General features: G+C 47.7%; 1 protein-coding gene across 1 annotated transcript in view; it reads left to right on the forward strand.

Annotated features, from left to right (window-relative positions):
* Positions 1-27,642, forward strand: part of PLXNB1 (plexin B1) — a 159,982-nt gene that overhangs the window by 10,258 nt on the left and 122,082 nt on the right. The window contains exons 2-3 of the mRNA XM_048489816.1: positions 24,552-24,601; positions 27,494-27,618. The gene's annotated coding sequence lies outside the window, so the exon portion shown is untranslated. The remainder of the gene's footprint in view (positions 1-24,551; positions 24,602-27,493; positions 27,619-27,642) is intronic.

Genomic DNA, 27,642 nt, shown 5'->3' on the forward strand with positions numbered 1-27,642 from the left:
CAAAGTGCCAACACGGCCATTTAACCTGAATACTGAGGTTTTAGTTTCGAAAAAATGGTTGGCTCCAAGTCATGCGTTACTCGGGAGTAAGCTTGGTGGTCGTCGGTGGCTTTGCTTTGGAGCAACCGTGCAACTCTTCCAACGGGTGAATCACGACCCTAGGAGGGTTTACTCAGAAGCAAGCCCCATTGCCAGCAACCAAGCTTACTCCCAGGTAAAGGATCGTGCTTTAGTTCTTCGCATGAAAATCAGTGGGGTTTAACAGTGCTTAACAGGGTTACCTACACTGCTTTCCCACAACTAGGTCTTAGGTTAAAGGCTAATAATGCTAATAATGCCCAGGCCAGCCTAGATGTGTGTGGGAGGACTCTGTTTGCGCGTGCCCACAGAGAGGGCTCTGAGTGCCACCCCTGGCACCCGTGCCATAGGTTCGCCACCACTGGTATATACCATTAAAAGCCCTAGCAAGAAAAATAACTTTGCAGTGTTGCCTGAATATTTCCAGCAACAGCTCCTCACTTGCCTTCTGAGGGAAGCCCTTCCACAGGGTGCGAGCTAAGCCCACAGACAGAACATTGTGGCCAAATTTTTCTTCCTGTAGTTGCCACCATCAAATGAAATTCAGAGGTATACTGTCTCTAAACATGGAAGTTCTATTTAGCCGACATCCCACAGAATCTACATTTTCATGCAGAATGTCCTAGCTAGTTGCAGCCCCTGCTTAAAAGATTTTAGGCAATAGAACTAGGAATGTCCAGAATACCAAACCAGTTTGCGGGGGGAGCTCCCTGGCATCTGGGTACAGAGTGATAAAGATATTAAAACTGAGAAACCTCCTATTTCTTGAATAGCCTCATTGGAAAAAAGGATTTACACCACATTTTCTAGGGGCGTAAGTCTGCGGCCAGGGCGGGGGGAGCATTCCTGGGCTAAAGTCGACTCAACTCCCAGGAATGGCCCTGGGCTTCCCCCCCCCCCCCCGCGCCCCCAGAAGAGCATGCCAGCATAGCTTTGGGGCAGCTGGCCCTTCCAGATTTGGGTATCGCAGAAGTGTGCAGCGCCTGCCCACCGGTGTGTTTGCTCTCTCTACCTGGCATAAGTGCCTCTTATGCCAGCAGAGTAGGCAAAGAAGAAGAAGAGTTTGGATTTATATCCCCCCTTTCTTTCCTGCAGGAGACTCAAAGGGGGTTACAATCTCCTTGCCCTTTCCCCCTCACAACAAACACCCTGTGAGGTAGGTGGGGCTGAGAGCGCTCCGAGAAGCTGTGACTAGCCCAAGGTCACCCAGCTGGCGTGTGTGGGGGTGCACAGGCTCATCTGAATTCCCCAGGTAAGCCTCCACAGCTCAGGCGGCAGAGCGGAGAATCAAACCCGGTTCCTTCCGATTAGATACATGAGCTCTTAACCTCCTACGCCACTGCTGCACACCAGTCTGGGCCCATACTGTTCCCACAACCCGTCCCCCCCCCCCTCCATCTGGATTGGGCTTTTTGAGAGTAGCTGCCAGTTCAAGTTACTGGTCTAAATGAGTCTGTGAGCTGAGCGGATAACAGGACAATATCATACGTTCCTATGAAGTAGCAGATTTCACTACTCTATGGCTTAAAAAAAAAAACACAATGAAATTCAGATACTCCCCAGTCCCATGTCAGAAGCCACTGACAGTTAAAATTTATTTTTAAAAGCTTTTGTAAAGTTTATGGAGTAAATCTGGGACGAACGTGTGGAGTTGCCTTAAGCTAAGTTATATAATTGATCCAGGAGCTGTGTGGTGTAGTGGTTAAGTGCTTGCACTGCCACTCACATGGTCAGGAGTTCGAGCCCCCTGTGGGTCAGATATCCTGGCAGCTGGCTCATGGTCAACTCAGCCATCCATCCATTCTTTGGTCGGTAAATGAGTACCTAGCACATAGCTAGAGGGTAAAGAATAGCCGGGGAAAGCAATGGCAAACTACCCCACAAAAACGGCTTGCCTATGAAATCACTGCTTGCAGTGGTACCCCAGGGTCGGACATGACTAAAGGGGAAACTTTACCTTTTATAGTTGATCCAGACAACCAACCACAGTCTAGTCTAGCCGTGGCAGTGATCGCAGATGGCCAGAGGCAGGGTGATTCCCAGTCATGCTGTGTTTGGTTCCCAATTACAGCTGATGTACGGTGACCTTATAGGGTTTTTTAAGGCGAAAGACGAAAAGACATGGTTTTAGGGTGATTGCCACCATTTAGCAACCTTGAATAGCCTTGAGAGCCTCCCTTCCAAGTGTCAACCAAGGCCGACACTGCTTAGCTCTTGAGATCTAACAAGATTGGACCAGCCTAGGCCATCCATGTTGACGGTACAGTCGTGCTCCCCAGTTTTTTTTAGCCAGAGAGATGGTTGGGTAGGTGATTGACTTAAGACGACAACCCTGCCAAGCCAAGATTGAACAACAAAAAGGAGAAAAGTACCTTTTTTTTTTCAATTTTGAGTTTAATTTGGTGCTCCCTTAAATTAAAATAACATTTTACTTCTGATAAAGATTTTAACTCTTGAGTTCTGCCTGGCTCCCAAGATGGAGCGATAGGAACGGGTTATGCCTTCGCTTCCATCCGGGAGATTGCAAAGAGATAATTCCATTTCTCGTAAAGGTTCGAGGCATCTTTTGTGGCAGAGGTTCTAATGAGGCTTAGGAAAAGAGTCAGAATTGAGGCCAGATCCCAGCCAAGTTACAGGGAAGAAAAACTCACAGATTTCAATGGAGCTTTTTTCCCCATTTACTGGGCGTGATCTAACCAAAATTAAGTATTTAAAGTCCTGGCAATTTCAGCGGGAGAAACTTAAGCACTTAAAATTGCCATGACTTGGCTGAACCGCGCGCTGTGTATTTATGGGCTGGGGTGTTAATGAAACAAGGGACTTCAAAGCTTTCCCCTTCTTAATTATTAACACTTGCCGCTATTTAACATTTATTTAGCTCTAGGGTTTTGCATAAGTACTGTGCAGAACACAAAAGAGAGAGGATGTCTGCCTCGGGGAGCTTTCCAGTCTACACCAGAACGAACAAGAACAGAGTGGGGAGGGATCTGGGTGTGGCCTGGCTATTAGGTAGATGAGATCGGGCAAGGGAGAGCAGTGGATTTCTAGCTTTATTTTGTGGCAGGGTTCGACTGCCTCGAACAGATGTGTGATAAGCAGAAAATTCCACACGCAAAGCTTCACATTCGTATTTGATCTGCCTGCTGAGAAAAACTTAGTCTGCCGAACTTCTGCTGGGTAGGCTAGATTCTGCTAGATTAGAAGAACTGAAGTGTGGGTGTGGGCAAGAGAAATACTGGCAAGGCTCCACCCAGGTAACACAAGGCACCTTTGGGTAAGGAAAAGCTTCATTTAATAAACAGATCTTGAGAAGGCAGTCAGGCAATAGGACTCCTTGGTCACTTCCGCACATGCAGAATAATGCACTTTCAATCCACTTCCACGGCCCTTTGCAGCTGGATTTTACTGTGTGAAATAGCAAAATCCACTTGCAAACAATTGTGGAAGTGGATTGGAAGTGCATTATTCCTCATGTGCGGAAGGGACCCTTCTTGTCTCTTTCCAAGTGAAACAAGCCATTTGCGTGTGGGGGGGAGAAGATAGTTTCTTTTCCTAGTCCAAATGCTGAAGGATTGGACAGATGTTCCCACTGACTTCCAAGGGTTAAAATTAAGCGTTGGCGTGTTTTTGTTTAGGAAACCAGAGCTCAAGACAATTGTCAGCTCTTTTGTGATTTTTGTTAGGTTTTTTGTAAAGATGGCTGTTTCCACAAGGAGACAATGATGCTGTGTTTAGCTTTCCTTACTTCTGTGAATGCAAAGGTACTCCACAGAGGTAATGGACAGAAGGCAATTTTCTTGGTACTTTCCTTCCCTTGGTCCACCATGAGGGGAAAAATGGTAGCCCTGGGCCTGAAGTGAAAAAAAAATGTGGCACCAATGTAGGTAGAGACAGCACAGTTGCGCACAAATTATCATAACTGATAGCTTGGGATTCTGTGGGAGGAGCTTTAGGTGGGTAGAGCTGAGGGAAGATGTAGTAGGCGTGGCCCAGTGAGGTAGGTGGGAATTGTAACACCCCACTTTTGAAGGTGACCACAGTATGCAACAACCTAGTGTATTTCAGCGTCTCCCGGGCTATAGATAACATTTATCAGGTGAGAGTTCAGAACTCAAATGCATTCTGCAGCCAATTTGATTGTGTTAGAAGCAAACCAATGTAATGCACGAAGAAGAAGAGTTGGGATTTTGTACCCTACTTTTCTCAACAGGAAGGAGTATCAAAGCGGCTTACAAATTCCTTCCCTTCCTCTCTCCATGGCAGACCCCAAGTGAGGTAGGTGGATCTGAGGGTGTCTGGAGAGAACTTTGACTGGCCTGAGATTACCCAGCGGAGCAGGGAAATAAATCAAGTTCATCAGATAAGAGTCCAGGGCTCATGTGGAGGAGTGGGGAATCAAACCCGGTTCTCCAGATTAAGAGTGCTGTTAACCACTGGGGTGGCCAACCTATGGCGCTCCAGATGTTCATGGACTACAATTCCCATCAACCCAATTGGCCATGCTGGCAGGGGCTGATGGGAATTGCAGTCCATGAACATCTGGAGTGCCATAGGTTGGCCACCCCTGCACTATACCTTGAGACTGCCTGTGGTACTTGCGCATAAGTGTGTTTGTTTAATTCTCCCAGTTCCGGAGACTTTGGGTATGTAACAATATATATATATATAACCTTATAAAAGGAACATAAAAATTAAAAAACCCAGCTATGGATCATGTAATAAAATCAGCCCTCAACAGCATTAACCTCTTTCCCAAAGGGCAACCTGCAGGAAAGTCTTAAATTGCTTCTACAAGGACAGTTGGACTTTGGGGACTGGCAACCTGCCAGCCTGAAGGGCACAAGCCTTGCTTTGCTATCTCAGACCAGCGTCCATCTTCCCCATCCTTCCCTCTCTGAAAGAGGCCAGCCACATACCCCTGGGAATCTTGGAAGTGGAGCATGATGCTTGCAGCCATCTGGTTATTGGCATCCTTCTTCGGAGCAGAGGCTTGGTGTTTGAAGCTGTGGTGGCTAAGAGCCACAGATAAATCTCTTGACTGATAAATCTCTTTAAAAATGACAATAACCCATCTTTAGGGAGTATAGCTTTCTTATTCTCTTGTAGACTTGCATTTATTTTCCCATAAACTAGGCATGAACATTAGCTATATATTCAAAAGCAGGGGAAAATTTGCATTATGCCGGGGGTGGGTGGGTGGGGGAGGTACCGCTCTCCCCTTTCCCCCAATCCCGCTACTTGCATTAGTCTATTATTTGATTCCAGTGGCTGGCGAGACGGCCACATTCTAGCAATTTCAGCACATGCATCAATATTAACATTAAAGCGGCGGCTGCTGAGGTGGAGGAACCACGGGGAGTTTCAAGCGGGAAATTCGTGCCTTAGGGGCTCACAGGGGAAGTGTTAGAATAATTCCAGGGAATGGTTTGAGGGCAGCGATGCAGTCACAGAGTTGAAGCTTAAGCAGGTTTCGGCTTGGCAAAAACATGGTTGGGAGATGACTTGGTGAGTGCCTCAGGTAAGCTGCTTTATGCTTATTGGTGCTTTCATTGGAAGGAAGTGCGGGATATAAGAGTAATTGAAAAGATAAAAACAGTTCCGCTGAATAACTTTACCCTGTAGATAGGACCTGTTCGGAAATTGGGCCTTCAGCTCCTGATCCGTAATTTGAACTTCTGTTAGCGGCTACGTCATTTCCTAGTCTTGGAGTAGATGGTGAGTAGGATTTTGGACCCGTGGTCTGCCAGACAGAACAAAGGAATTGCATGGAAACGCACCTGTTTGCTTGCCCGCTAAAGGCATCCAGCTCGATCCTGTGCACGTTTACTCAGAGTTGTCCAGTGGTGCTTACTCCCAAGTGTAGCATTAATCCTACATTTTTATTTGTTTACTTTAAATATTTATATGCTACCTCTCTCCAAAGGGCTCAAGATGGCTTACAAAAAAATAATAATCAGATTGCTGGTAATAAAAACAAAGCCAAATAGGATTGCTTTCTTCCAAATGGGGTCTGGAGAGCTCCCAACATTCTACTGATCTCCAAATTTTACACATCAGTTTCCCTGGAGAAGTGTCTCTTTTGGAGGGTGGACTTTGTGGCATTATACCATACTGTGGTGTCTCCCCTCCCCAAACGCTGCCTTCCTAGGCTCTAGGATCGCTATCCTCCAGGTGGGGCCTAGAGATCTGGAATCACAACTGGTTTCCAGTCCATAGATATCAGTTGCCTTGAAAGAAATGGCTGCTTTGGAGGCTTAACTCTGTGACATTATACAATTCTGAGACATCTTCCTCCACTAAACCCCATCCTCTCGAGGCTCCACCCCCAAATGTCCAGGACTTTCCTAACCCAGGCCCCTTCCACACGTGCAGAATAATGCACTTTCACAATGGTTTGCAAGTGGATTTTGCTATTCCGCACAGAAAGAGCAGGTGGTTAAGAGCAGGTGCACTCTAAACAGGGGGACTGGGTTTGATTCCCTGCTCTGCCACTTGAGCTGTGGAGGCTTATCTGGTGAACTAGATTAGCTTGTGCACTCCAACACAGCTGGGTGACCTTGGGCGAGTCACAGTTCTTCTGAGCTCTCTCAGCCCCACCTAACTCACAGGGTGTTTGTTGTGAGGGGGCAAGGGAAAGGAGATTGTAAGCCCCTTTGAGTCTCCTTGCAGGAGAGAAAAGGGGGATATAAATCCAAACTCCTCCTCCTCCTCCAATCCAGCTTCAAAGTGCATTGAAAGTGGGTTGAAAGTGCATTATTCTGCATGTGTGGAAGGGGTTTCCAACCCTAAAGCCAGTTTCCAACCCTAAAGCCAGTGGTGGGATTCAGCTAATTTTAACAACCGGTTCCAGTGGTGGGATTCAAATACATTAACAACTGGTTGTTTACAAGCACCGTTCTAACAACCGATTCTGCCAGAGTGGTGTGAACCTACTGAATCCCACCACTGCCTAAAACCAGACACCTTCACCATCCCATACTTACCTGGAGATTCCAGAATTTATTGCATTCTTCAACATCAAACAAACAAAAATGCCTTGCACCTTTTCCTGAAGGTCATTAAAGATGGCTCCGCCTTCACCTCATCTGGCCCACCATTTCACAAGGTTAAAGTGATTGCTAGAAAGGCCCAGGTTTAAGCTGAGGAGGACTACATACTTGGGCGGGAGGAGTTACATTAAATAAGAGCTGTTGAGCCAAAAGTTACTGCTTTGGAGTGTGAGTGGTTTGGCATTATGCCCTGCTGAGGCCTTTCCCTCCCCAGGCTTCACTTCCAAATCTCCAATAATTTCCCGACCCATAGCTGGTAACCCTGTCAGCAGGCTATATTTGGCCCCGTGAGCTTTCGGTAGCTGATCCTTTTTCTTAGACAGGCGTGAGGAAAAATTCAGTCGTAACTCTGAGCTGGTGAAGAAGGATTGTGAAATGAGCTGTTGAAGTCCAGGGGAGTGTACCTTTAAACCCTCAGAAATTACCACAGAAAAGCCATTCTTCCAGCTGTTATTGTTTGCAGGGAGAGTAGCAGGCATGAGGAGGGAGAAGAGTATAGGGTTGCCAACTGTCTGGAGAAAACATGTTGGGGCCCTTTAATTGAGGCTTAATTGGGTGTTATGGTCGAAGGCTTTCACGGCCGGAATCACTGGGATGCTGTGTGGTTTCCGGGCTGTATGGCCATGTTCTAGCAGCATTCTGACGTTTCGCCTGCATCTGTGACTGATCCTCTGAAGATGCCAGCCACAGATGCAGGCGAAACATCAGGAGAGAATGCTGCTAGAACACAGCCATACAGCCCGGAAACCACGCAGCGCCAATTGGGTGTTATTTACCAAGTCATTATTTACCTTCATCCACCCGTTTCTATATATTTTTTCTCTATTAAAGGAACAGGGCAGTTTTCTAACACCCTTTCCAACAACCATAGCTGTGGCTCAGTAGTAGAACATCTATTTAACATACGAAAGGGCCCCGGGTTCAACCCATCTTATTGCCATTTACAGTTTTTAAAAGATGATCATGTGGTAAGTGATATGAAAGAATTCCGCTTGAGACCCCGGCGAACTGCCACCATTAGGAGCAAGCAGTACTGAACCAGGTAGACCCATGGTCTGCTTAATGTGTCCGTGTGTAAGGTCTTTCAGTGGCTGAGTGGAGATTTAAACCCTAGCCTTCCTGGCCCAGGCTAACCTGATTTTGTCAAATCTCAGAAGCCAAGCAGAATTGGCGTGGATTAGTACTTGGATGGGGGACCGTCAAGGAAGTCCAGGGCTGCTATGCAGAGCCAGGAAATGGCATGCCACCTCTGCACTGTCTCTTGCCTTGAGAACTCTGAAATCACTATAAATCAGTGATGGCGAACCTATGGCACGGGTGCCAGAGGTGGCACTCGGAGCCCTCTCTGTGGGCACGCACACACAGAGTTCGTCATGTGGGGGGTGGAAAATCACTCCCCCCCCACACACACATCTAGGCTGGCCTGGGCCACTGAGCACAACGTGCGGGCGCCTCAGTGAGCAGGGAGGACTCAGCTGGTGGGCCTGGTGCTTGGTGCCTGTGCTCCGGATGGCTGTTACCTGAAGGGGGGGGCACAGAGGAGGCAGAGATGCTAGAGAGGCACAGAGCAGTGCGTGCGGGACTTGCTTCAGGCTAGACCAGGCTGGCCCCTGCTCGAGTGGGTGGGGCGGAGGAAGAGGGAGCCCACTGGTTTTTTCTAAACTAAAACCTCAGCATTCAGGTTAAATTGCCGGATTGGTACTTTGCGATAAATAAGTGGGGTTTGTGTTGCAGTTTGGGCACTCGGTCTCAAATAGGTTCGCCATCACTGCTATAAATTAACTGCAATTTGCCAGTGCTCCCTCTCACCCTTCCCCCACCTCCCTGGTCCATACTCAGTGCTCGAGCATCTAAACTTACACGGCTCTTAATGGCTATGATATTACCAGGCATGCCATCTGCCAGCTTTTGGGCTGTGTGTGTGTGTGTGTGTATGGGGGGGGGGCTTCCAAGCATTGTTCATTCCCTGGGACACCTGCATTTGCTTTCATTCTCAAGCTGAGAGGTAGGCATGGAGTGGAAATCTTAATGCATGAGATTCAGGAAGACAGATGTGGCAAGAGTTAATGCGAAGCCCCTACCTGCCTCATCTATTAACTGTCAAGATGTGCTATCTGTAAAGCCTGCAGTATTAAAAAGAGGGCGCAGGAGGGATATGTGGAGCAGCAGATTTATTTATCTGGGATCCCCACCAGTTTAGAATTCTATTTATGTCAGGTTATCTCAGAGACAGGTCATCATTTATTTATTATATCATGGCCTTAGAATTTTGTGTGTGTTTCCTGAGGCTCTAATAATTATCCTTGCTATTCCCCCCTTATTTTCCCTTCTCCTTGAATTTGTTCAATCCCTTTTTGCAGGAGTTTGGATTGTTTTTCAAGGGAGGGGCAGCCCTGCACCAGAAGACTCCCGGCTGGCTTGCAGTTGTGAAGCCAACTCATAAAGGAGTATCCCTTGCCTGCCTGTCACTTTCTCTGTGTGTGTGTGTGTTTCCCAATTTGCTGAGACTTTTGTTTTCAGAATACCTAAAAATATCTCCATTGTCCCTGACACTGGCTTTTAAAACATGCCCTCTCCTGTAGCTATCTATTTTTTAATTTTAAAAAAGTTTTCTTTGGCAGCAGATGAGTTGGTGGGTTGTTTTTTTTAAAAGAAAAAAAGGGGGAAAAAAACATGTCAACCAAACCAAGTTCCCACTGAGCAAGGAAAACGTAGGTTCTAGTGAACAGAGAACGTTTGAGAGCAAGGCTGCATCTGAAACAGGTAGGGCTCCTCTGATGAAGAGGGCATGGCATCGGAACCTTCTTTCCTGCGCTGGACTCCTGCCTCCCTCTGAGTTTTATGGGAACGTGGCACAACCCTGCTATTAGCAGGGCTTGTTCTGAATTGCCCGTGGTGGAACGCTCCCAAAGGATGGGTAAGGCGCGAAGCTTGCCGCTGCTAGGAGTAGCCTCCAGCTTTTCCCGTCTTTACAAAGGCTTTGAGCGAGGGGCTGGCTCCTCTGAAAGGAGCCACTCGGAGCCAAATCTTGTATTATTCTCTCACCGGAAGAAGGGATTCGATCTCTCTGGTGGGGTAAGGGAGGGGGGGGTCGGAGTGCAGCTGGCTGGGGTGGGAGTTTGGCTCGCGTTCCCTGGAGTTCTCTCCCTTTCTGCCCTGGGTGCCAGGGAGTGACAGTTTGCAGGCAGGCAGCCAAGCCCTGAATGGAGGAATGTGTGAGGCCTTCAGCCTTCACATGCTTTATCAAGAGTGCAAAGAATAGCCTCAGACTCAAGCAGCACCGTTCAGGTCAGAAGAGGAGGAATGCGAGTGTTAACTCACTCTGTGCCGGCCTGCTCTCTGAAGAGAAGTGGCGGGTGTGTCGAGCTATAAGGACTGTGAGGGTCAAGCACGGGAAAGTAAAGAGTTGCCATGTGAGGCCAGAATGGGGTCCATCTGTGAGCAGGGATCGGGGGGGTGACATGTCTCTGGGCCTGCAGTGGCGTAGGAGGTTAAGAGCTCATGTATCTAATCTGGAGGAACTGGGTTTGATTCCCAGCTCTGCTGCCTGAGCTGTGGAGGCTTAACTGGGGAATTCAGATTAGCCTGTACACTCCCACACACGCCAGCTGGGTGACCTTGGGCTAGTCACAGCTTCTCGGAGCTCTCTCAGCCCCACCCACCTCACAGGGTGTTTGTTGTGAGGGGGGAAGGGCAAGGAGATTGAAACCCCCTTTGAGTCTTCTACAGGAGAGAAAGGGGGGATATAAATCCAAACTCTTCTTCCTCTTCCTGGTTCAAGCTTGTAATTTGCTCACACATGTTCTAGAAGAAGAAGAAGAGTTTAGATTTATATCCCCCCTTTTCTCTCCTGCAAGGAGATTCAAAGGGGCTTACAATCTCCTTTCCCCTCCACCCCACTTCTGTCCCAACCAACATCCTGTGAGGTAGGTGGGGCTGAGAGAGCTCAGAAGACCTGAGACTAGCCCAAGGTCACCCAGCTGGCGCGTGTGTTGGAGTGCACAGGCTACTCTAATTCGCCAGATAAGCCTCCACAGCTCAAGTGGCAGAGCGGGGAATCAAACCCAGAGCAGGGAATCAAACCCAGATTGGAGTGCACCTGCTCTTAATCACTACACCACGCTGGCTCTCTACTACCCCAAGTGCACACGTCTGTGAACCATGATAGAAAATTGTGCGTTCTATTTCTTAAATTATTCCAGTGCATCATGTCAAGTAATTTGATTGTAGTCTGGCCTGGGTATCCCGTGTCCTCTCTCTGGGTCTTTGTTTTGGCCCAGTTTTGTCTTTAAAGGTGGTCATCCTTGTACTGGAAAGAAGTTCAAAACTAGCCCCTTTTGTTACCTGGCAATGGATTTTATCTTCACAATGACCCTGTGAGGTAGGTTAAAGTGAGATAGAGAGTAACTGGCCCAGGTGAGCCTCCTGACTAAGAGGGACTTTAAACCCAGGCTTCCTGAACGTACTTTATACTGCTAGCCAGTGGTGGGATTCAAATAATTTAACAACTGGTTCCGGTAGTGGGATTCAAATAATTTAATAACTGGTTGTTGACAAGCACCATTCTAACAACTGGTTCTGCCGAAGTGGTGCGAACCGGCTGAATCCCATCACTGCTGCTAGCCCCTCACTTGAAGGGCCAAAAGAGCATCAGTTTTGTCCACAGGAAATCTGGTCAGAACCTGTGTCAGAAACTTCACTATCACTGTCCATACCAGATCCTTCCAGTCTTGCCTGCCCCACCTTTTTAAGGGCTAAGAAGCCTGCCTTTAAAGACAAGCTGATGGTTTTCATATGCTCAGTGCAGCTTCTGATTTCGTGGTTTAACTGCAGAACGAACCTTACGCTGTCTCCTCGTTCGATTTCCAGTCTTGTTTTTGAAATAGTGCACATATTTCCTTTAAGAATGTAGATGGAGAGCTCAGAAGGGGATTTAAGATACGAAGCCGCCTCGTGCTGTGCCAGATTGAGCGATCATCTTCAGAGAAGCGAACATTCAGATAGCAAGCTGTTCACAGCCATGTGAACCTTCCAATGCATATTAATCTGTGATCTTAGGTATTCAGTTTCCCCTGCCTGGTACAGGTAGAGGAGGCCCAACAATCTTTTGATCCGTATGCTTAAAGGAAACATGCACACCACCTATTGAGGATAGACCAGGGAGGCTATTGCCCAGGCTAGCCTGATCTCACCAGATTTTGGAAGCAAAGTTTAAGACAGAGGGATGAGTTTTCTGATGGTTCCAAGTTGAGCTTCCTACTAAATAGCCCCATCTTAGAAAATGTGCTAGAGTGTAGCTAAACTTCTGCAGGAAGCCATTAAGCTCCGTCTTCCAAAGAGAGAGTGCTGATTTTTATTCTGGTCCTTTTAACAACTGTATTAACTCTTTTCTTTTTAACTCCAACCAATGTTGTATTGTATGGTGTCCTTTATCTATTTTAAATCTCTGTCTATTTTAATTTTTTGTACGTCATGTAATACAGTGGTGGAGCGCCAAGGGGGCGGGGTGGGGGGTGTCGTGCACTGGGTGCATGCCTGGGGGGGGCGAAAAATCACCCTGGCTCCTCCCCCTTTTCCCCGCGCCCCCACAGCCCCCTGCGGCACGCCCCCCCCCGCAGCACACACACACATACCGCTCCCCTTCCCACACTTACCTATGTTCCTTTTCTTTTTTTAGTACTTTTTGAGGCTGAAAAAAGTGGCCTATTTACAGTTCAGGCTAAAAACTGCCTGAGGAACTACAGTTCCCAGGAGACCTTGGGGCTCACAAGTTTGTCAGGCAGTTTTTTTCCTGAACTGTGAAGAGGCCACTTTTTTCAGCCTCAAAAAGTACTAGAAATAGAAAAGGAACGTAGGTAAGATATTAATATTGCCATGAGAAGAGCACCTTGAAGGCTGTGGGGGGGCCATGGGGGACAGAAAAAACACACTGCGCACCGGGCGCAGTTTGGCTCAGCTACACCTCTGATGTAATACTTTACAGCCTAGATGCCGATAAAGGCTTTTGGATTGGAAACAAAGCAGAGTCAACTTGGATGGGAGACCACCAAAGGAAGTTCATGGTTGCTATGCAAAGGCATGGGATAGTGAACCACCTTGAATGTCTCTTGCCATGAAAACTCTGGAGGGGTGCCATAAGTCAGCTGTGACTTGACTTCACTTTCTATCAGGGATCCTGTTGAAACTCTTCACCTCTGTCCAGGTGAGATGGCCACTAGCCTAGGGAAGAACTAGGATGAAGTAACACGTGGCTGCCACTAAAAGCAACAATACTGTGTTTCTTCTTCCCCTCTATCTCCCCCCAATAATGAGCAGCGAAACAAAATGCATAGCATAGACTTCACTGCACCACAGACTTCCCCAAATTCTCAAGCAGCAGCCAGTGAAGCTAAGCAGGAAATCTTCGAGCTGCCTCTGCGGATAATCACATCACATGTTTTCTTTTTACTACCATTACTGGGGGTTGAGAGGAGGAAAAGATTAGGGTGAGGGACAGATGCGTCGCCTCGTTGTTCCTTCAGAATCTTTCGGCTTTAGGACCGACTATAGGATCGGAGACACCCAGGTTCAAATTCTCATTCTGCTGTGAAGCGCGGTTGGCGTCCGTGAGCCAGCGAATAGCTTACTGCGAGGATGAAGGAGAAAGGGAGAAAACCATGTATGTTGGTTGCCTTGAACTCTGCGGAGGAAGGCGGGGGTAAAAATGATACCAATGGCAGCTTAAAGGGAAAAGATTATCTGCAAGAGGGAGTCTACCTTTCAGGACCCGGGGGCTAAATAGATGGAGGGGTTATTGCCTTTTGGCTTTGTGTATTAGCTTCCCATCCCTAACCTGGCTAGCCCAGACTAGCCCAAGCTCATCAGATCTTGGCTGCTAATCAGGGACAGCTTTAGTTGGTACTTGGTTGGGAGATCAACAAAGAAGTTCAGGGCTGCTGTGACTCTTGCCTTGAAAACCCTATGGCAGTGATGGCAAACCTATGGCATGGGTGCCAGAGGTGGCACTCAGAGCCCTCTCTGTGGGCACGCACAAACAGAGTGCCACCCCCCCACCCCCCACATCTAGACTGGCCTGGGCCACTGGGCTCGATTATTAGCATTAAACCTAAGACCTAGTTTTGGGGAAGTAGTGTAGGTAACCCTGTTAAGCGCTGCTAAACCCCACTGATTTTCATGCGAAGAACTAAAGCGCGATCCTTTACCTGGGAGTAAGCTCGGTTTGCTGGCAATGGGGCTTGCTTCTGAGAAAAACCCTCCCAGGGTCGTGATGCCCCCGTTGGAAGAGTTGCACGGTTGCTTCAAAGCAAAGCCATCGACTAGCACCAAGCTTACTCCTGAGTAACGCACGCCTCGGAGCCAACCGTTTTTTCTAAAGGAAAACCTCAGTATTCAGGTTAAATTACTGTGTTGGCACTTTGCGATAAATAAGTGGGTTTTGGGTTGCAATTTGAGCACCCAGCCTCGAAAAGGTTCGCCATCGCTGCCCTATGGGGTCGCTAAATGGTAAAAAAATTGATTTTTGAGAAGTATCTCATTGACCACTACGTGAACTTTTGTGCTGACCCCACAAGATACTTTCTGTTTTCTTATGCTATAGTCAAATTCTTGTGATTGTTCCTGACGAAAGCAGAAGAGCACACTGACTACTGGATTGTTGTAGACAATGTAGAGTATCAAGAGACTCCTCGCCCCACCCCTTCCCCCCCCCTCCCTGAACTAATGCACAACCTTCTCTGGCAAAAAAAAGGGCTCATAATTGTTAGCAAAGTCAGACAGGTATTTGCTGTAGCAGGCCCCTCTCCTTGAAAGAACTGCCCTCCCAAGCATTGATTTGTGCTGAATAATAATTTGAACACAGTACTTTTTAAAAAGCATGCTTGTCTGTTTATATATATTTTAGCCTGCCTTCTGCCCAGGAGTTCAGAGCAGTGTACATAATTCTCCTCACCTCTTCACAAAAGTCTTCACAACAGTCTTGTGATGCAGGCCAGGTCAAGAGCAAGGGTCTGGCCTCCCCAAGGTCACCCATTGAGCATCATGGCACAGTAAGGGTTTGACCCAAAGCCTCCCTGTTCCTCGTCCACCCTACTCTGCACTGATTGCTCGCAAGGCCTTCAGGCTTCTTCAATGCCACTCCACCGTTCAGCATGACTGATGCCAATAATATTGTCTATTAATGAAGCAACATGTTTCATGAATCACCACTGAGTTGCTACCGTGCTTGTACTTGCAAAGATGCAAATGTTTGCCTGCAACCAAGAGAAATCAATCCAATCGAATAGTTTGCTTTGTGTATCTTCATGTTCATCACTTGGCACGGGAGGGGCAAGCATGGCAGGAATGTTGTCAGAGGACTAAGCGAAGCTGTCTTCGATATATTTACGCCTCCACGGTGCTTTTTTTGCCGTCCTGGAGAGGGTTAACTGCTTTATCTGTTCCAGGTGGAACCTGACTGTGCTCTGTTCCGATGGCTTCTTTCTTTTCAGGTAGTGCCTGTTTTTGGGAGAGATTGGAGGGCCGGCCGCCATTCTCGCAGATACCTTGAATTCAGTGGTGGGATCCAAAATTTTTAGTAACAGGTTCCCATGGTGGTGGGATTCAAACTGTGGCGTAGCGCCAATGGGGCTGGGAGGGGCATGACGGGGGCGTGGCCAGGCATTCCAGGGCAGGGCATTCCTGGGCGGGGCTGTGGCAAGGACGCAGCTGCTGCGCCGGTCTTTGGGCGGGAAATGAATGCGCACAGGCACAGGCTGCCACGCACGCCGGTGCACCTCCTGCTAGACTGCTTCAAGTTCTGTGCACTACTGCTGAGAGGAGGGGCGTAACTAAGGCAAAAATCACGTGGCAAAATCACCACTTAGTAACCCCCTCTTGGCACACACAAATTATTAGTAACCTACTCTCGGGAACCTGTGAGAACCTGCTGGATCCCACCTCTGCCTGAATTTCTTTGGCAATAAATATTCCTGTCTGTTCGGCTTTGCTTGCTGGACTTGGAGAAATGGTGCTAGTGGATGCTGGGTGGAGCTTGGTTGGTTTTCACCGTTGTGCTGTCAGCAGAGGCATATGGGGAGGAAATGGCGCCTGGGGGCAAAACCTCTTCCGGGAGCCCCGCTGCTGGCTCCTGCTCTCCCCAGGGTCTGGGGAGGGCAGAAGCCTGCCTGCAGGGAGCCCGGGAAGGTGGAGTGCTGTATTCACCCCATAAGCAGAGCCCAGGGAGGCCTGCCTGCCTGCATTGCAGGGAGCCTCGTCTGACTTCGGCTTCCCTTGGCCCCACCCACGTTGTCCTCTTCAACGATGTGGGCCAGGCCAAGAGAGGCTGAAGACTCTTCGCAGGGAAAAGCATGTGGTCATATGGGGGGGGAGGCACGATTTTGCGCCCTTCACGTGACCAGATTAGTTGCGTCCAGGGACATGGGTCCCCCCCGGCATGGGTTACCCAATGTCCCCAGACAGCTATGCCTCTGGCCGCCAGCTGCCTCCTTCAGCGAGATGATGATGCGAAGTCCCTTTGTGTTTCAGAGGGAGGCTAGGCCATGGAGAGTAGGCGAACATCCTCCCTGGAGGCGGAGAGCAAGTGTTGGCTGCCGGGGTGTGAAATGCCTGCCTGGGCCTATTGGAACTCAGCTGCTTCTCTGCTGGAAATAACTTGCGCATGTTGTCAGTTGGGAAACTATCTCCTCCTGGCATTTGCGCTAATTGCTCATATCGCAGATGGCTTGGAGGGCCCGTCTGCTGCCTGCCAGAGACTCAGCACTGCGAGAGAGTCGCGGCTGTGAGCGGATGTCCCGAGGCGTTTCCTCGTGGGCATTAAAAGGGAAGGGAAGATTTAGGGCAACAGAGCCTCATTCCATTTTTTAAAAACAACGGGGCAGAGGAAGTCTGTTTTAGTCCAGACCAAGCCAAAGGGCATTCTCTGTCACAGATGCCAAGCTGGTTTAATTCCCATTACCTCCTACCGGTTTAGTGTCAGCTGCTGAGAGTTGCAGGGGCATTTAAGAGAATTCTCACCACCTTCCCAAACTATAGTTTCCAATGGTTGGTGGGCCCACCAATTACTACACTGTCTCAGATTCAAGGAAATCAGATCCAAGTATGTGAATCTTACTCCTTTACATTCACCCCATCTCCCCGATTTAATTAGATTACACTACTTGTTGGACAACCCTGATCCTTCTCTCTGTATGATAGTGGCAGACTTTCTCCTGGAAATTACTAAACGCCCGTAGATTTCCTTCGACCTAACATTTATTTCCTGTATTGTATATGCTTTTTAATCCGTTTTTTAAATTATTGTTGTACTGTTGTCTATGCCAATAAAGGCTTGCTTCTTCTTCAATGGTTGGTGGGAAAAGAAGCCACAGTAGGTGTAGCAATATCACAAGTTTATAGTGTGAATGTGCGCCGCAGATTGCCTCAACAGCATATAAAAGCATCCTCGCACGACGGGCAAGTTCCAAGAATTTGTCAAAGGTACGATGAAGGAGGTTTACTACAGAATAAACAAGGGAATCAGGCTCGAGTTCAAACAAACCTGAGGCACACACGATGATAACGTAACGTTTTTGAAATACTATAAAGCAGATCTGTCAACTTTCCTTATCTTAGCAGGGTGCATTTGTTTGAAGGCTGATAAACTTTCCTTCTGTTTGCAAACGGTAATGTCTTGGAATGTTCAACCTTCATTCAGGGTTCTTGTGCAGCTCTGCTCACAGTTAAGGACACCTTTGCTGGCGCTGAGCTTGCTAGATCAAGGCAGCGGGTTTAGCAAAACAGCACAATTATCCTAAAAGCTGATTCAAATGAATTGTGCAAAACCTGAGCTCTAGATAGGAGGAGGAGGAGTTTGGATTTATATCCCACCGTTCTCTCCTGTGAGGAGACTCAAAGTGGCCTGCAAGTGCCTCTCCCCACAACAGATGCGTTGTGAGGTAGGTGCGGCTGAGAGAATTCCGAAGAACCGTGACTAGCCCAAGGTCACCCAGCAGGAATGTAGGAGTGGGGAAACACATCAGGTTCACCAGATAAGCCTTTGCCACTCAGGTGGAGTGGGGAATCAAACCTGGTTCTCCAGATTAGAATAGCTAGTTTGTGAGCTGTGATTTTGGGAGCCTTGAAATTGCTTCTATGAAAGACAGCTTATTGACCACTGTTAATGTTTCCGCTGCCATTTGTAGCTGCAGGGGAGGTATCCAGCAGGCTCTTTCTTATGTTCTTATATCCATGGCATGTTATCAGTTCATAGGGACTTATTATGGAAAAAACTAAATTTGGGACTGAATGCATGCAAAGCTTGTGCTGTGCCAATTGAGCTTCATGGAGCCTGTCATGAGTGCAAACTGGGGCGGGGCCCATATTGTGTTTGTGTCAGGTGTCAGTGAGGCTGAATGGTCCTGGCCTGAACAGAATGATGTCCTAGAACACAGGTGTCAAACTCGCTGCCCTCCAGATGTTATGGACTACAATTCCCATCATCCCCTGCCAGCATCATACTGGCAGGGGATTATGGAAACCGTAGTCCATAACATCAGGAGGGCCTTGAGTTTGACACCTGTGTCCTAGAACATGTCCAGGAAGGCTCTGTAATGCACAGGAGTCCTACCGTAAATGCTCAAGTATTCCTCAGCGGACAAGTTGATGTGAAATGGATCCACTGATGGTTAAAACACACACACTTCGAACATGCCAATTTATAGCTTGGCATGAAAAAAAATGCCTGGAAAAACCATGAGCTATGATGAAGAGCTGATCGGTTAAACCAGGGGTCCCCAAACTTTTTAAACAGGGGGCCAGTTCACTGTTCCTCAGACGGTTGGAGGGCCGGGCTAAAAAAAACTATGAACAAACTCCTATGCACAAATGATTGTAAAATGTTTGATTTCACCTTTCAGCCTTTCTGTCATGGTCTATTTTTAGAACAGTGACCAAAGTATGTCAAGTACAGGGTGGGCTCCAAATATTGTTGGGGAGGCTGTGGAGTACCTTCCCGTTAAAAAAAAAAAAGCAGAACTTTCCCAATGAAGCATTCCATCTAACCCAGGATCAGGTATCTTCCTGGGTTCTTTCCTCCCTAGCAGCCAGGGAGCGATTCACCAGCCTGACTGATGCCAATGGGAGTGAGGCGGAACAGAAAGCCTGAGAGCAACACATGCAGTAGCCGAGAGGGAAGGGCGGAGCAGGCGTTGCCACATGTAAGGTTTCCAACTCTGGGTCAGAAAATTCATGGAGATTTGGGGGTGCAATCTGAGAAAGGCAGGGTTTGGGGTGGGGAGCCCACCGTCCAAAGTAGTCATTTTCTCTAGGAATTGATCTCTGTCACCTGGAGGTCAGCTGTAATTCCGAGACATCTCCAGGCATCCCCTAGAGGTTGGCTACTCTTACATAGAGGTAATATCCACAAATATGTCTCCTGCCTGTGATCAGCAATGTTTAGAAAGCAGCAACTCCAGGAGCCCAGGAGCCCAAGGGAGCCGATCTGGCAGACCCCGAAGGCCGCGGGTATCTCCAGGGCTCTGTTTTCCCTCCAGCAGACCCAACAGTCAAAGCCACGGAGACCCGTTCGCCGCCTACCAGCCGGTCCCGCAGGATGGTGGGTGGGGATCGCCCTGCTTGCTTTCCGCTGGCCTTGTTGGCAGGGGCACTGAGCAGAGGTGTGTGGCCCCATTCACAGGTTGTGGGGGGGCTGAAGGCAGACAAGCGACTGCAAGCACAACAACCCAGTGGGAAACCCTCCCATGTGAGCCCTGGGCAGGAAGCAGATGAAGCGTGAGAGCAGACCTTGCCAGTTCTCTTTTGGAGAAAGCGCCTTGCCCATGGGGCACTGGGGAAATTCCAGGTGGATTCCAGTGCCCTGTTCTCGGGCCTCCGAAGCAGTCGTGGGTGACTGTGTGTTTTGGGGGGAGGCCCAGCGACATCCTGTTGCCCCAGCCTCGAGATAGGAAAAGCTTCTGTCCCCGACTGGGGCTCAACAACAGTCACCTGTCCTTCCTCTCAAAAGCACGTTTGTTCTGCATTCCCCCCACCCTCCCGAGCCTCCTTCAGGAGAACTGTCCTGGAGGCATCCAGGGACAGAGGAAATCCCACACCCGCTTTTGCTTCCCTGCTTGCGCCGACTGAAGAGGAGTCGCCCCTCTTCGCTCCCCTGATCCTTCGTGCTGGTGGTGGGGCGGGTGAGCCCCTTGTGCCAGAGGGGCTGATTCCTCCTCTCCCTCGAGCCCCCACTGCACGTGAATGGAGCCATCGCCGCCATGCCTGGCGGGACGGATAAATGCCTTCAGGGGGCCACATTTGGCCCCCGGGCCATAGTTTGGGGACCCCTGGGTTAAACACTAGAAGACGCTGCCTACTGAGTCAGTTTATCTGAATCAGTGTTTTCTACTCTGACTGGCAGTAGCTGCCCAGAGTCTCAGGCCTTTCCACATCACCCGCTACCTGATCCTTTTCATTGGAGATGCCAGGGGTTGAGCCTGGAACCTTTTGCGTGCAAAGCCTATGTGCTAGTACTCAGCCACTGCCCCATATTGAAGAACCGTTGGCGCAAATTCACCCAGTCGGCCTGTCACACCCCACTGGACAGTATGGAAAAAAAAAGGAATCCTCTATCTGTGGGGAAGCCTCGTACAAAAAGGGGTGGAAGAGCGTGTGGCTGTCCCCCTTCGCAGAGTACCTAGAGCAGGGGCGTCAAGTGTTTGACCTAGGGACTGGATCTAGCCCCTTGAGTGGGCTTATCCGGCCTGTGAGCCAGCTGAGGTAGAAGAAGAAGAGTTTGGATTTATATCCCCCTTTTCTCTCCTGTAGGAGACTCAAAGGGGCTTACAATCTCCTTGCCCTTCCTCCCTCACAACAAACACCCTGTGAGGTGGGTGGGGCTGAGAGAGCTCCGAAAAGCTGTGACAGGCCCAAGGTCACCCAGCTGGCGTGTGAGGGAGTGCACAGGCTAATCTGAATTCCCCAGATAAGCCTCCACAGCTCAAGCGGCAGAGCTGGGAATCAAACCCGGTTCCTCCAGGTCAGAGCGCACCTGCTCTTAGCCGCTACGCCACTGCTGCTCCTTAGCCACCTCCCTAGTGACAATCTGGGCTGGGGAGCCTGCTAAGGCTCACTAGCCAAGGCAACCACACACTCCCTCCAGGGCCTGGCCTGACCAAGTCACATTTATGTTATATATTCTGGCCCATTCAACACCCCTGACCTGGAGGCTCAGGAGCCAGTGAAGGGTGTGCGGGCTGAACTGGAAACTGTTCCAACCTGCCACAGCTTTCTGGGAGCTTAACTCGGAGGCAGAGACGTTACTCACCAATCAGGAATGCAGCTCTATTTTTCCTTTAATGAGAACAAAAAAAAGTTATTCTTGTTTGTTAAAAGAAAGCTTGGGCGACTGTCACCATGCCAACTGGAATCCTCTCCCCTGGGGCGAAGGCGCTGAGGATATCTGCTGCCTCCGTTTTTGTCTGCCCGGAAAGGTGAAGCAGACCCCTCGCCAAAACTTGACACACTCTCTTGTTTTTTTTCACCTGATTGTCCTAATCTTAGTACGCTGGGCTAGGCTTACCCCTCTCCCCCCATAAACCACATGCTGTTTTGCGTGCCTGCAAAGGACTTGGTGCTGACCGGCACTGGCATCCATACCAGCTAGCTAGGCAGCATCCTGGGGTCCGCTTGGATTGTGAGCTTTGAACATGAACGTTGCCGTGCTGGAGCATGAAGAGAGCCCTGCTGGGTTTGACCCAAAGTCCGTCACGTGCAACGTTCTGTTTCCAGCAGTAAACAGACAGAATACCTCTGGGAAAATTGCATGCGGCACAGATGCTTGCTCTGGTAGGAGTGAAAATGTGAGGAAGGGGAACTAAGAGCAGAAGAAAGGTGGGACTGGCAGAAAGTGAAGAAATTTCCCTCCCTCAAGAATCCTGTCCTTTTGTAACCAACAAAAAAAGCCCCGAAAAGCTTTTGCATTTCCTTTTAAATAAGATGTTCCTAAACGCCATCATTTTGGTTGGAATCGCTACACCTTTCCCAGCTCCATGGTTCCTTTATAAAGCAGACCAACACTATTCCAAAAGCAGCTGTGCCATAGATTTATATAATAGCATTACGATCCTGGCTGTTCTATTTTCAGTCACCCTTCCTGACACGTGACGTCAAACGAAGTAGGGTCCTTCTAGTTCACCACGCTGTCTGTCATGCTGGCCAGCTAGGTGACTTGGGAAGGCCACAGACAGGGCACAGGGCAGCAGCTGTATCCCAGCATTTGCCCCGGGCATCCGTGAATCGGAGGCGAGGTGTTTTTAATAATTTCAGCATCATTCAGTCTTCATTTGTGAATTGATGGCCAATATTTGTTACTGAGTTAGTGCTTGTACTGCGGAGTCATGCTGTGACTCCCTTATGGGGAAAGGCCATAGCTGAATGGTAGAACATTCACTTTGCTTGCTGGAGACCGCAAATTTAGTCCCTAGTCTCTTCACTGGAAAGAATTAAGTAGTAGGCAAGTGAAATGCCTGAAGTTGCCATCCTGCAGAGCCACGGCCAGTTATAGCAAACAGTATCGGCCTTGGGGGACCACTGGTCCGACTCCTGCGTGTTCAGTATTTTGTGTTTTTACTTGCTTGATACACCCGCCTTTCTCTCTGATGGGTGATGTTAATCTCCTTTCCTCCATTGTGTTCACAACAACTCTGTGAGATAGATTAGGTTCAGAGAGGGTGACTTGCCCAAGGTCACCCAGAAAGCTTCCATTGGTAGAACAGAGATTTAAATCTGGTCTTTCCAAAATCCCTCGTTCGACACTGTTCCCATTACACCATCCTGGCCTTTTAAGCCGGCCTTCTACTACTGGCAGCTGGAATGGGAGGAATGTCTCTTAATCCTGAATCCATACTTCTATAACATCTTTACTCCATCCATTTTCCAAGGAGCTGCTTTGCTGTGGTTAGCCCCGTCTTGCCCTAGCAACACTCCCATACCCGCTCCTCCCCGCATCTGCTTCATGTGAGGCCTTGTGTCACACACAGCTCACATAACCCACACACACTCCTGGGCTCCTTGGTGTGGTAATGATGCTACTTTATACTTAGGATGGGTATGCCAGCGTAAGATCCCTTGTGATCCTTTCTACTTTTAGCTTTGCAGAACAGACCATAAGCAGAATTGGATCATCTGAGGGAGAGAAGGAGGTTCCAGGGCCTTTAGATTACAGGTCACAAACTGTGGTAGATCCTGGGCTAAATCCAAGCTTCTGTGAGGTATTACCCCCTTTGCTGCCATTGCAGAAACAGGTGAGGATGAGTAACATTTGTGGTGGCAGACTGTTTTGGAAGAGGAAACAGGAAGAAGAAACAGGAAACAGGAAGAGGAAACACTTAGGTCCCAGCACCCCTGTAAAAGTGTCCCTCCATCAAAATTACTGGCAGTTGCAGACCTTATTAGTTGGTGGTAGGTTGCCACGTCACCTAAATTTGTTGTCTTTTTATTAGCTAGGGTTTCCAGTCATTGGCTGTTAACCAGTGGAATTTGGAGGGGGGGGCGGGGACAGTGGCCATTAGCACGACATGACTTTGGGTGAATACACAGAAGTGATGTCATGTTGGTATTTGCTACAATCGATGTTGCATCATTGATGTGATCCTGTTTAGGGGGCATTTTTAGCCCAACCAAGTGAAAGTAGGGGCTACAACCGGGAGACCTCCCACCAAAACAGGTGGTGCTGAAACCAGATACCTGATCTCCTAGTTATTAACCTTCTCCCTGGACCTTCAATGACTGACTGATAATAAAAAATGTATCAGAGTAAAGTTTTTCCTAACATACAAATAAGCGGGAGAAAGCCTCCATCGGCTATAAGAACATAAGAACTAGCCTGCTGGATCAGACCAGAGTCCATCTAGTCCAGCATTCTGCTACTCGCAGTGGCCCACCAGGTGCCTTTGGGAGCTCACGTGCAGGAGGTGAAAGCAATGGCCTTCTGCTGCTGCTGCTCCTGAGCACCTGGTCTGCTATATTTCACTGTGTATGGCTTCTGTTAAAGGCACAGCTTTTATTTGCTGATTTAATTCATACTCTGCCTTTCTCCCCACTGAGGACCCAAAGTAGCTTACAGTTGTCTTCATTTCCTCCGTTTTATCCCCACAACAATTAGGTGAGGTAGGTGAAGGTGGAAATGTGTGATCTGCCCAAGGTCACCCAACAAACGTATGTGGCAGAATGGGGATCTGATTCTGGTTTTGATGTGGGCCAGCCAGATCCTTGTTTCCTGTGGCATCTTGATGGGGAGAAACTACATTAGATAAAACTCTCTCTTTGGTAAACAAATGATTTTGAGCAGGAGATTTTGAGCCAGCTACAAACTGATGAGCCCTGTCTGTCAGCTGAAGGAGTTTGTTTTCCTTAATACATCATCTTTATATTCTGTGCATTGTGTCGTTGTAGGTTGGGGTGTGTTGACTGAGAAGAGAAATGAAGCCCCGGCAGTCCAGATGGTAAGCAAAAGATATTAGGATTGTAATTGGTCTTATTGTGGGGAAACTGTGTACTAGAAGTTGGAGAAGGGACAGAAGGAGCGAGGACTTGGACCCAGCCTTAAAGCATGTTCTTGGCACAGTGTGTTGGAGATTTTGAAAAGAAGAGGGAATGACTGAGATTGCAAAGATACTAAGACCATCACTATCTCATTGACTTCAGTGGACTTAGAAGGGGATAACTCTGCTTTCAGTGGCAGTGTTTGGCAGCTGGCTTTAGTCACCTGTAGGATATAAGAGAGCCAGTATGGTGTAGTGGTTAAGAGCAGTGGATTCTGATCTGGAGAACTGGGTTCGATTCCCCTCTTCTCCCTATGAAGCCTACTGGGTGACCTTAGGCCAGCCGCTGTTCTTTCAGAACTCTCTCAGCCCACACCGAGGCAGGCAATGGCAAAACACCAGTGAATGTCTCTTAGTTTGAAATCCTACGGGGTTGCCATAAGTCAGCTGTGACTTGATGGCAACACACAGAGGACATCATAGGTCCGTGGTGGCGAACCTTTGGCACTCCAGATGTTATGGACTACAATTCCCATCAGCCCCTGCCAGCATGGCCAATTGGCCATGCTGGAAGGGGCTGATGGGAATTGTAGTCCATAACATTGTAGGGGCTGATGGGAATTGTAGTCCATAACATCTGGAGTGCCAAAGGTTCGCCACCACTGTCATTTATATACCCCCGGGGATCGGGCGGTATATAAATTGAAAAAATAAAATAAATAAATAAATAAATAAAATAGGCGCTCTGCATTCTATAGCTACCTTTGCAATGCCAGCTTAAACAGCACTGCACACCCAGTGAAGTTACTAACCTTAGAAGGTTATAACTTTGCTTAGGATAGTTCTTCTTCAATGCGATCCTATGCAAAGTTGCTCCAGTCTAAGACCATGAAAATGAACGGGCTGAGACTGGAGTAACTCTAAATAGGATTGCACTGTCAGGTTTCTGCCTCGCTAATACATCTTCGTACCTGGCTTGCTGATGGGTCAGAATGTATAAGAAGAAGACTATAATCTGCTTCAAGTTATCCCAGCTTATGAATTCTGTGTGCTTTAATTTATTGGTTAATTGAACTAATTAGATCTGCATATATTTGCATAGAAGAAAGTCATGGCACTAAAGGAAAAAAAGCATCTCTTGTTTGCTAGTATTGGTTGCCCACCTGCATTGTAACCAGTATCATCTTTAAAGAGATCCCTGCCCCTTTTTTGTACATATGAGAGAATGCAGTTTCTGTAGTTACTTGTCTTAATTTAAAACAAACAGATTCCTGATCAACTGGAGACACCTTTGGGGGTCAATTTTTTTTAAATTTAAAATTAAAATTGCTTTGAAGCCCTAATAAGAAGTGATAAAATTTTAAAAATTGCCTTCAGGCATATGTGTTTTATGCCAAGATTACATTATACCTCAGTAACGCATATAGAGTAAATAATCGTGCACAGATGTACTTGACACACAACTCAATAAAAATGAAGCACTCTTAAGCCCCACTGATTTTGTAGAGTTCAATATATGTTTGAACTTCTTGAACTAAAATCAACAAGAACTTGGAAGTGCTTAACTAAGGTTTTGTCTGACATTATGCTCTTTGTAGGCTAATCAGATGCATAATCTCCCTTCCTTCCTCTGAAATTGTCTGAGGACACATTTTTCTAGTTTACCTTCACGGCTCTTAGGACCTAGAAATCTGGGCTTTTTGAATTAACATGCAAGAATATCAAGATAATGAATTCTGAATCATACTAAATTCTTGTTTTGAAAGTGACACTGCGATCATATACGAATCATAAACCCGACAATTTGGCTAAGTACACAGTGTAATTGATGTAAAATAAAAAACGGAGATGGGAAAGCAATCCACATGTTTAAGAAAAAGGTGGCGTATAAATGTGATGAAATAAATTAATAATGAGAAAATCTATTGAACCTTTTTTTCAAAGTCCAGTATACATACATTTCAGCTAGTGATTCCTACATATTTTTGAATGAATAACTTTAGAATTTTAGTTTCTGGCAAGGGAGAAAGACCTTTTCTTAATCTTGTTTGCCTTTTCAAACAGACCCACCAATGTTCTCCTGTGTATTTTCAGGGCTGTGTGGCTGTGGTCTGGTAGTTTTTGCTCCTAATGTTTCATTCACATCTACAGCTGGCATGTTGGCAAAATATTAGGAGCAAAAACTACCAGACGATGGCCTCACAGCTTGGAAAACCCACAACAGTTAGTTAATTCTGGTTGTGAAAGCCTGTGTATTCTTAATTTTCCCCAGCTTGTGTCCTATTGAGATACTTTCAGAGAGTAGCCATGTTGGTTTGCAGTAGGATAGCTAGATTTGAGTCCAGTAGCATCTTAGATGCCAAGAAGAAGAAGATGAGGAGTTTGGATTTATATCCTGCCTTTCTCTTAAGGTGGCTTACACACTCCTTTTCCCTTCCTCTCCCAACCACAGACACCTTGTGAGGCAGGTGGGGTATAAATCCAAACTCTTCTTCAAACTATTCAACAGTGGTAAGTAATGTTCCCAGCTGCTTACTCCTGAACTGCCACTAGTTTTTGGGAGGAAGCAGTGAGTGAGTTAAGGCCCACTGCTAGTGCCAATGAAGTCAGTGTCTCTTACATCACTGGTTTGCAACACCACAGGGGCCACTCAGCTTGGCTTGTTCCGAGGTCCTTTTAACTCCTCAGTCCACTCCTGAGACAGGAAAACTCATGGCTGTGTTCCACAGCATTGTAATTTTTGAAAAGGTAGCGTGGCATCTTTAGATTGCATCCTGAGGTTGCAAATTTGTTTCCTTCCTTCATAATGCATAAAGTAGATTAACTTTGCAAAACTGTGATTTTTTTTTAAAGGCTGCCTGAACTCCAGGTACTCCACAGATTTCTGGCTGCAGATGTGAGCAACTCATCTGCTGACGTTTTGCTGCTGCCGTTGCATAGACCGTGGACTCCTACCGCAACAAGCCTATAGCAGTCAGGTAAGCTTGTTTTGAGTCACCTGC

The sequence above is a fragment of the Sphaerodactylus townsendi genome, linkage group LG03 (genome assembly GCF_021028975.2).
Source record: "Sphaerodactylus townsendi isolate TG3544 linkage group LG03, MPM_Stown_v2.3, whole genome shotgun sequence".
Taxonomy (NCBI): Eukaryota; Metazoa; Chordata; class Lepidosauria; order Squamata; family Sphaerodactylidae; genus Sphaerodactylus; species Sphaerodactylus townsendi.